The sequence below is a fragment of the Hetaerina americana genome, unplaced genomic scaffold, assembly GCF_022747635.1.
Source record: "Hetaerina americana unplaced genomic scaffold, ioHetAmer1.1.p SCAF_5, whole genome shotgun sequence".
Taxonomy (NCBI): Eukaryota; Metazoa; Arthropoda; class Insecta; order Odonata; family Calopterygidae; genus Hetaerina; species Hetaerina americana.
In genome coordinates this window covers 38,321,033-38,328,299 of record NW_027287095.1, presented here as the reverse complement: position 1 = coordinate 38,328,299, position 7,267 = coordinate 38,321,033, and positions in this window count along the sequence as shown.

Below are 7,267 nucleotides of genomic sequence, written 5' to 3'. Positions count from 1 at the left end.
GCGGTAAAATTTCATGCGAGTTCAATGAAACTAATATACCCTTTTTAAATGCTTTACGATACCCTGTTGTAAGGGTAATTCCACGTCGCTTTGGATTCGAGTTGACTCTTGACCTCTCAGATTTAGGTGAACATCACAGAAAACTTTGGTATTTTTGAAAAAAATATTAGTTGGAGCATCTTGCGAAAATTGAAACAACAGCTGAATATTTTTCAAGACAGCAAAATTTCATGACCTTATATTTCAGGGTAGAATCAGCATATAAAGGCATTAAATGAATGGTTTTCAATCTAAACTTAATACAAAAGGTTATGGAAGCCATAGAAATTTGGCGTTTTTGAATGAAGCGATTTTGAAAAATATCAATTATTCGGCTGTTTTTTGTCGGTTTTTACAAAACTCTCCAAACAGTAGAGTAATCAAATTTTCCATATTATCAGTATTTTTTTCAAAAAAGCTAAAATGTCCTCAGATTTTCATCCAAGTACGAGGGGTCAAGGGTTAACTCGACTGTGTGTGGAAAGCTGCATGGAATGACCCAGTTACAATTAGAAGATGCAAATACATCATTACATTTTGTAGGCCTTTGGGAACCAAGCGATCTATATTCGAGAAATTAATATAATGCAAAAATATATTAATAGCTGAACCGTGTAGCTCGGTGGATTACGGCTGACTAATAGGTCGTTTTATCTAGACATGGATATCTGAAGTCTCATGATGGACTTAAGTTGATAAGTTTATGATGGAATATAACCTTCGTCGTTAAAGCACTTTAATTGCTCAATCATTATTATTATATCGTTCAAGTACGAATACGCAAGAACTATTTAATATTAAAATGTGGATATCATATTGGCGGAGAAAGAAGGAGATTTAAATAGGGTGCTTGTTTACTGGAACAAGGGTATGAAACAAAGTCTTGAAAGTAAACGAAATCAAGGGAGAGCAGCGTAAATTCGTGCAAGAAATAAAATATTTGTTGCTTGGAAAGCTGGATGATAAGGTAAAGTAAATTAAAATAGCTCACTATTAAGATGAAGGAAGTATAGCCTTGAAATTAGAAAACACATGATGAAAGGCCTATGCATTAATGGTATATTTAGTGTGAAGTTTAGGGAGAGCATTGAATAGACGAAATGGATGTTGGGTACACTTCTGGTACAACAGCTTGCTGAGGATAGTTGAGGAAAGAAAATTTAACAGAAAAAAGGTCAGAGGAAAACCGCGATAAGTGATGATAATCATACATTGCAGGTTTGAAATCGAAAAATATAATAAAAATAAGTTAGGAGTAAAGAGAACTGAGATGGGGCTGTGTCAAACACAAAGGCCATCGATAAAGATAAATGGCCATCGATGATGATCTTATATCCGGAATTTTCTGCACTGAACGGTTAAATTAGATTTCGGAATTTAACAGCATTGCGTTCACGTGCATTTGCCTGTTTATATTTACCAATAGTCATATCACTTTCAGCTCGTAAAAAAACAGGGATTGAAAATTTTACATTACTCATAAATGACTTTTATGGTTTAATCGGGTCAGTTTTTGAAAAGGAACAAAGAAAACTATGCGTAGCTCAAATAACAGAACTCCTTGAAAGGAACATGGATTCCTGAAAAAAAATCCTCAAAAACGATCGTAGGTATACTGATATAAATCGTGAATTTAACTGCATTAAATCAACACTCAACTCACAGTACTGGCAAATCATACTTAACGCGGCGTCATCATATCATTTTCATGTCTCAACAGCCTTGTGGAAATAAGGCTCACAAGAGCGAGATCAAGAGCCTCTGGAAAAGCAAACATTTTCCCGGCTATGGGAACCGGTAAAATTGGAGTGTTGTGTCTACATTGGTGACGCTGATTTCCTCCCCGAACCTATAAAAGCTAAGTTTGTATTTGAAGAGAGGCTGCGAGGCTTCTTATTCCTTTTCATTTATCGATTAACAGGCGATCTGGAGAGCGATGTGCTTCAACGGAAAGGCATCAATTTTATTTGATCCCTTTAAAACTAATAAAATAAGACAAATAATTGTTCATATCCTTCGGAGAAGCGAGATAATTAATTTAGTCCAGTGATATTATGGCAATTTATTTACTATAACACCAAAAATAGTACAAAGGCCTTGTAAGGCCTTTGGCTAATATAATGGACAAATAACGAGAGGAGGTAACAAAAAACAAAGTGAAACAAAAACATTAACGGGCATGCCTGTAGTATACATTACGACTGCGTTGTAGGAGGTATTTGAGGAGAAAGGTCAAGCGAGAGGTTTTTTTGCTGCAAGGTACATGTAATTAAATACTGAGATTACTGGGATTCTGTAGAAGACGCTTTCGGTACGTGCACAGGTTTGGTTTAACGGATTAAACGAGGGGAAACACATTATAAAAGATTGATATAAGGTCATTATTTCGAAAATAACCATTGGAAATATTATATAATAACTTCAAGTCACCTATCATGCTGTGATGATCTAGGCCACGAATGCATGGGGTGGAAAGAACTTGTTCTCGAAGAAAATTTCTGAGGGAAGGTTTACTACGGTGATGGGCAAGAAAGAAACTGATGAGACGTTTGAATAGTGTCAATGTTGTGGGACAGGCGGTGGACCAATTGGGAGAACAATATCCTTGGATGGGGATAATACAGCCGAAGAACACAGTTCGCAATGCAAGAGTGTCGCTGAATCCCGTAGGCCTGTGAAGGTGGCCGACCACGGCCATTGCCTTCTGGGAAATTTTTATAATACGGTTATCAAACATGAGCCTTCAATAGAAAATTACTTTTAGATCGGAGTGGGTTTCTACAGAAGAAAATGGATAATTCATGTGACCCTGTATGACGCCCATTCTATTTTTTAAAGCCATAATATTTAAAAAGAATTATTCTAGCAATAATTCGATGATCAATCAGTAATTAAAAAGATTCAAGACCCATGATTACACCACGCATTACAAAAGTAAGCGTTTCTAATTCAGAGAAAACTATCCCTTAATTATTGAATATTTAAATTGTTAGGAATCAAATATAAATTAATAAACACTTGAATCGTCGATTTCTGTCATAAAAATATCTCGGGCGTGAGATAAGTGGAGGAACTCTCTCAATATCAAAGGAGTGAACGAATCTTTATTGATCATCGGTTCGCTACCATTCTTGCACTCCATAAACCCATGTTCTAGACTCTTAGAACGGAATATATTCTACACCATGCATTCACATTTCAGCAAGTCGACTTAATGGTTCAGAAGATTTTTAATTATGGTCCATATCACCGACTACTGTAATATTACGACTGTTTTACAAAGAAGAGAATAAGCATATGCTTCGCCTATTTTCGCAGTAGCATAAGCCTGAAGTCATAGGATGCAGAATTTGAATATGGTACGTCGCTAATTAATCAGATATCAACGATAACTCGATTGAAAAAGTATGCTACGATCTAAAATATTTCACTTTTTCACTACAAAAAATTGACACCGGCTTTATTTTTAGAACGAAACCAAGAAACGGTTGGCTTCAACAGTAATTTCAAAACAGTAAAGTACAAGGCAGAGAATATCAAAATAGATGTATTTACAATTGTCATTTGATTGGATCTGCCATCGTTTACACGAAAAGGTAAAACAGTTTAGAAAATCCAAACAACATTATACACCAGCTCCGACCGTCTGTTCTTCTCTGCGAAAACGTTTATCACTTTTTCAAGACATTGACCAGAAGGAAGTTTTTGGGGTAGAAGGGATAGACGCTTTTTTTCTATCACCAAAGAGCTTAAACGTGAAAGCTGGCTTTTGGTCACAGGAGTTACTCAGGTAAATTTCAATTCTTCTTAGTTGCTCACTATATGCATTCGTCACGGGATAGATTAATACCAAAGCGATCTATATTTAGTTTAGTAACGCCCTTATATAAGGAATTGAAGTCATTAACAACTAAATAGCTTAACAGATAGTGAGGATTTTTTATAATTCGAATAAATGTTGTTTAGTTCATGTTTAAGTGGTTTGCCGTTGAAAAAGGGATAATTTTTCGATAATTCCATATTTTTTTATCTTGGAAAACGATTCCTTGTAGGCGACGATTTTCTTTCGTTTACTCATTCAACAGACTTAAGTGAAAACAATCTTCATGTTTGACGGTAATCTACCATCGTTTGTTGAACGGTGAAGGATTACCCGTATTATTCTACATACTCCCAAAGCCACAACACAAAGCTTCCCACTAAATACTTTCTAAACGTTCAGTTTTACGAGAAAATGCTAATTAGAAGCGGAGAAGAAAAACGATTTAAAATTCCCATGCAACATAAGTTCAAAATTTCAAGCTTTGGCCGACAAAATAGCAAAATGATCCATAGTAATGCGCCCCTTCGGATGAATTATTTTAGGCATCATGGCTTACTCATGGCCTTACTTTACATTCCATTGCTTTTAGAAGGATCGGTATGGCGCGAATCGGAATAATTGTTGCAAAATTTGCTTTGGTTATAATTGATATGCATTCACAAACTGGTGTTGTGCATAAAATGCCGTAAAGCACGTGCTAATGATAAATTACCATTCATAGACATTTCCCGCATAGTCTACAACCATGACGCAGTGGAAGGGCATTTGTATTCTGATACCTCTAGTTGAGTTGTGCTAGTGGGAGTAATGATAATTGCTCTCGTGCACTCGTAGTCACCCATTCCAGATAGGTCGAAAGGTAGGAGCCAGACAAATCCGCGCAGCGGCTGTCCTCAGTGATGCGACTGCAATGACGTACCACCCCAGTGAGGCGGCCGTTCGAGTGATGGTGCCACGTTAAAAACACTATTACAAATGGAAATGGTGATAGAACAGAGCTATCGGTAAAAACGTGAAGGCACATGCAAATCAAGTTATCTATTCTTATGCCGAACTATCGAATCGAGACGGGCACATTTATAACAGCAGACACTTCAAATTTATGCCACTAGACTTCGTTTTCCTCAAGGCGAAAGTTAACCCCTTTTAACATTTAAGGTTGATAATGTCGTAAGTAGCTTCTGAATTGAACAATTTTTCCTCTTGGGCTCCGCAGAGTTATTATTCATCTTGCAGCATCAATCAGAAAGCCGTTTACTGAGGAAATAGGGTTTGGAATCACTCCCACGTTAGCTGAGATAAGGGAAGGCTAGTGGAAGGACCGTCCACAGCGGGTAAAATCAAATTAATGTTCATAAACTTCTTGAAAAAGTTCTCGCTGTAATCACCCTGCGGAACTCCCCGACGAAGAGCTCGTAACTTTTTAAGTGAATGGGCATGTATTTTTTTGCGGTGACGATCAGAGGAAGACTTGATTGAGAGGGTGATTGATGGGTCATCGTCGCGAACATTGGCCGTAAAAGTATAACGACATACATGCCCATACGGATTAATGAAGAAAATCGTCGTCCTGCTAGTTTGCGATTATCAGACAACAACTCAAGGGGAAATTGGGGTCGCCCATGGTAACGTTGCATTTATTGTAACCGTTTATTTTCGCGCCCATCAATTGACAATACGAAAACCAAAGATTTTCACACAATGGAATGTGACCTGATGGCTTTTACTATTCGGATCAATCTCCAGATATAAATTCCAGTTAAAGAACCAAGTTCTCAACGTAAAATTCGCCTGAAAGCTTACTAAAATTCTGTTTTGCGCCCGTTGAAATCACGCAAGACTAAAAAATCGGGCTGAGTATGCACGTCTCCATGAGGTCACTTAAGCTGTTCACCAACGACTGAGGGCCACCGTAATATTAAAAAATTGGAGGCAAGTTGCATTTTTAGCAAGAAAATCGAAGACTTCCTCGAAGGCATAAAGTAATCAATAGTTTTTATCACTCATTCCTACCATTACTCTATGGTGACTGCATATTATCAACACACAGGGTGCCCATACCTTTCAGGCAGGGCTCTAGCAGGTCTATTCAACTATAAATTTTTCGGCTTTCAAAATAAAAATGCACCAGATAGTTCAATTTATCAGATAAATTTTACTAGCGAGCACCGGCACCTTCGGTCAACTTCGGCCTCGTCGCGACGTCAATATTTTCGCGGGGTATCACCGTGCTGCAAGAACTATGATAGAACACCCCATATTCCAAAATCAATATTATTAATAATGTAACAATGGCCATCAAGAAGACTCAATCTTTCAGAAAAATTTACTCTCATTCTCCTTATCCCTCCCAATTCGCAAGATACTTATTTGCTGCCGACAGAGATTGACTGACCGAAAAATATTTTTATTTTTGTAAGTTAAATAAATACCGAAATTCGTACGTGTATGGCGTTTTATCATCCCCATTTCTTTAAACGATAACAGCATTCAACTCGTATTCATTAGCGATTCAATTCAGGGAGTGCCCCAACTTTTAAGATAAGCCTCAAGGCGGAGATATCAACAAAAAGGTTCAGGTTCCGATAGGGAATCTCATGTTACCGTTTGTTCCTTTTATACGCCTACTTTTAATTTGGTCTTTGAATATTCATTCTACAATGTTAAAGAAACTAAAAAATACAAGACCACTAATATCAAGAAATTAGCTAGATTAAAAAAAATGTACAAATTCGGAAACTGCCATATTACTAAAGAAGGAAATGTAAAATCGGAAAATGAGACTAGGAAATAAAATGACTTGGTACTAAAGAGAGTAAAATATTACGATGTATAAAGAAAGTAATGCGATATCAATCTTTGATGACGATGTAATCGAATCTAAATTTCTAGAGGCTGGCTGAAAATTTATAGGACGATTAGAATGAAAAGAAGAAATCTATCGTTGAGTGTGTTTTTGATGGACTTAGAATAACAATTACTTAATGTCATGAACCTCTTCGAAACTAGTTACAAGCGCATTATGGAGGAGCCTATTTTTGAAAGTTGAATGAAATTAAAAATCGTACGCTAAATATCAATCCGGGAAAATATTTTCAGTATGTTATCTGTGACATATACACGGACTCAAAGTACAGCTGGAACATGACCCACGTTTTTCGAGGTTGAGCAACCCCTTCGGGGACATTAGTTTATTTTCAACCCCTCTGGATCGGCGCGTGACATGCCGGCTCCGGCGTCGAGCGGATTGCATCCCGTCATGCACGTCTCCCAGCCGTAGCGGCAACCTCTCCCCATCCCAAGCACTGCACGCCAATGACATTACAAGCGTGAACACTGACATTCCCTGGTTTAGATTATTTCAGCGTAAAATATAATTAGCAAAGTAAGGACGTTTTCAATTAA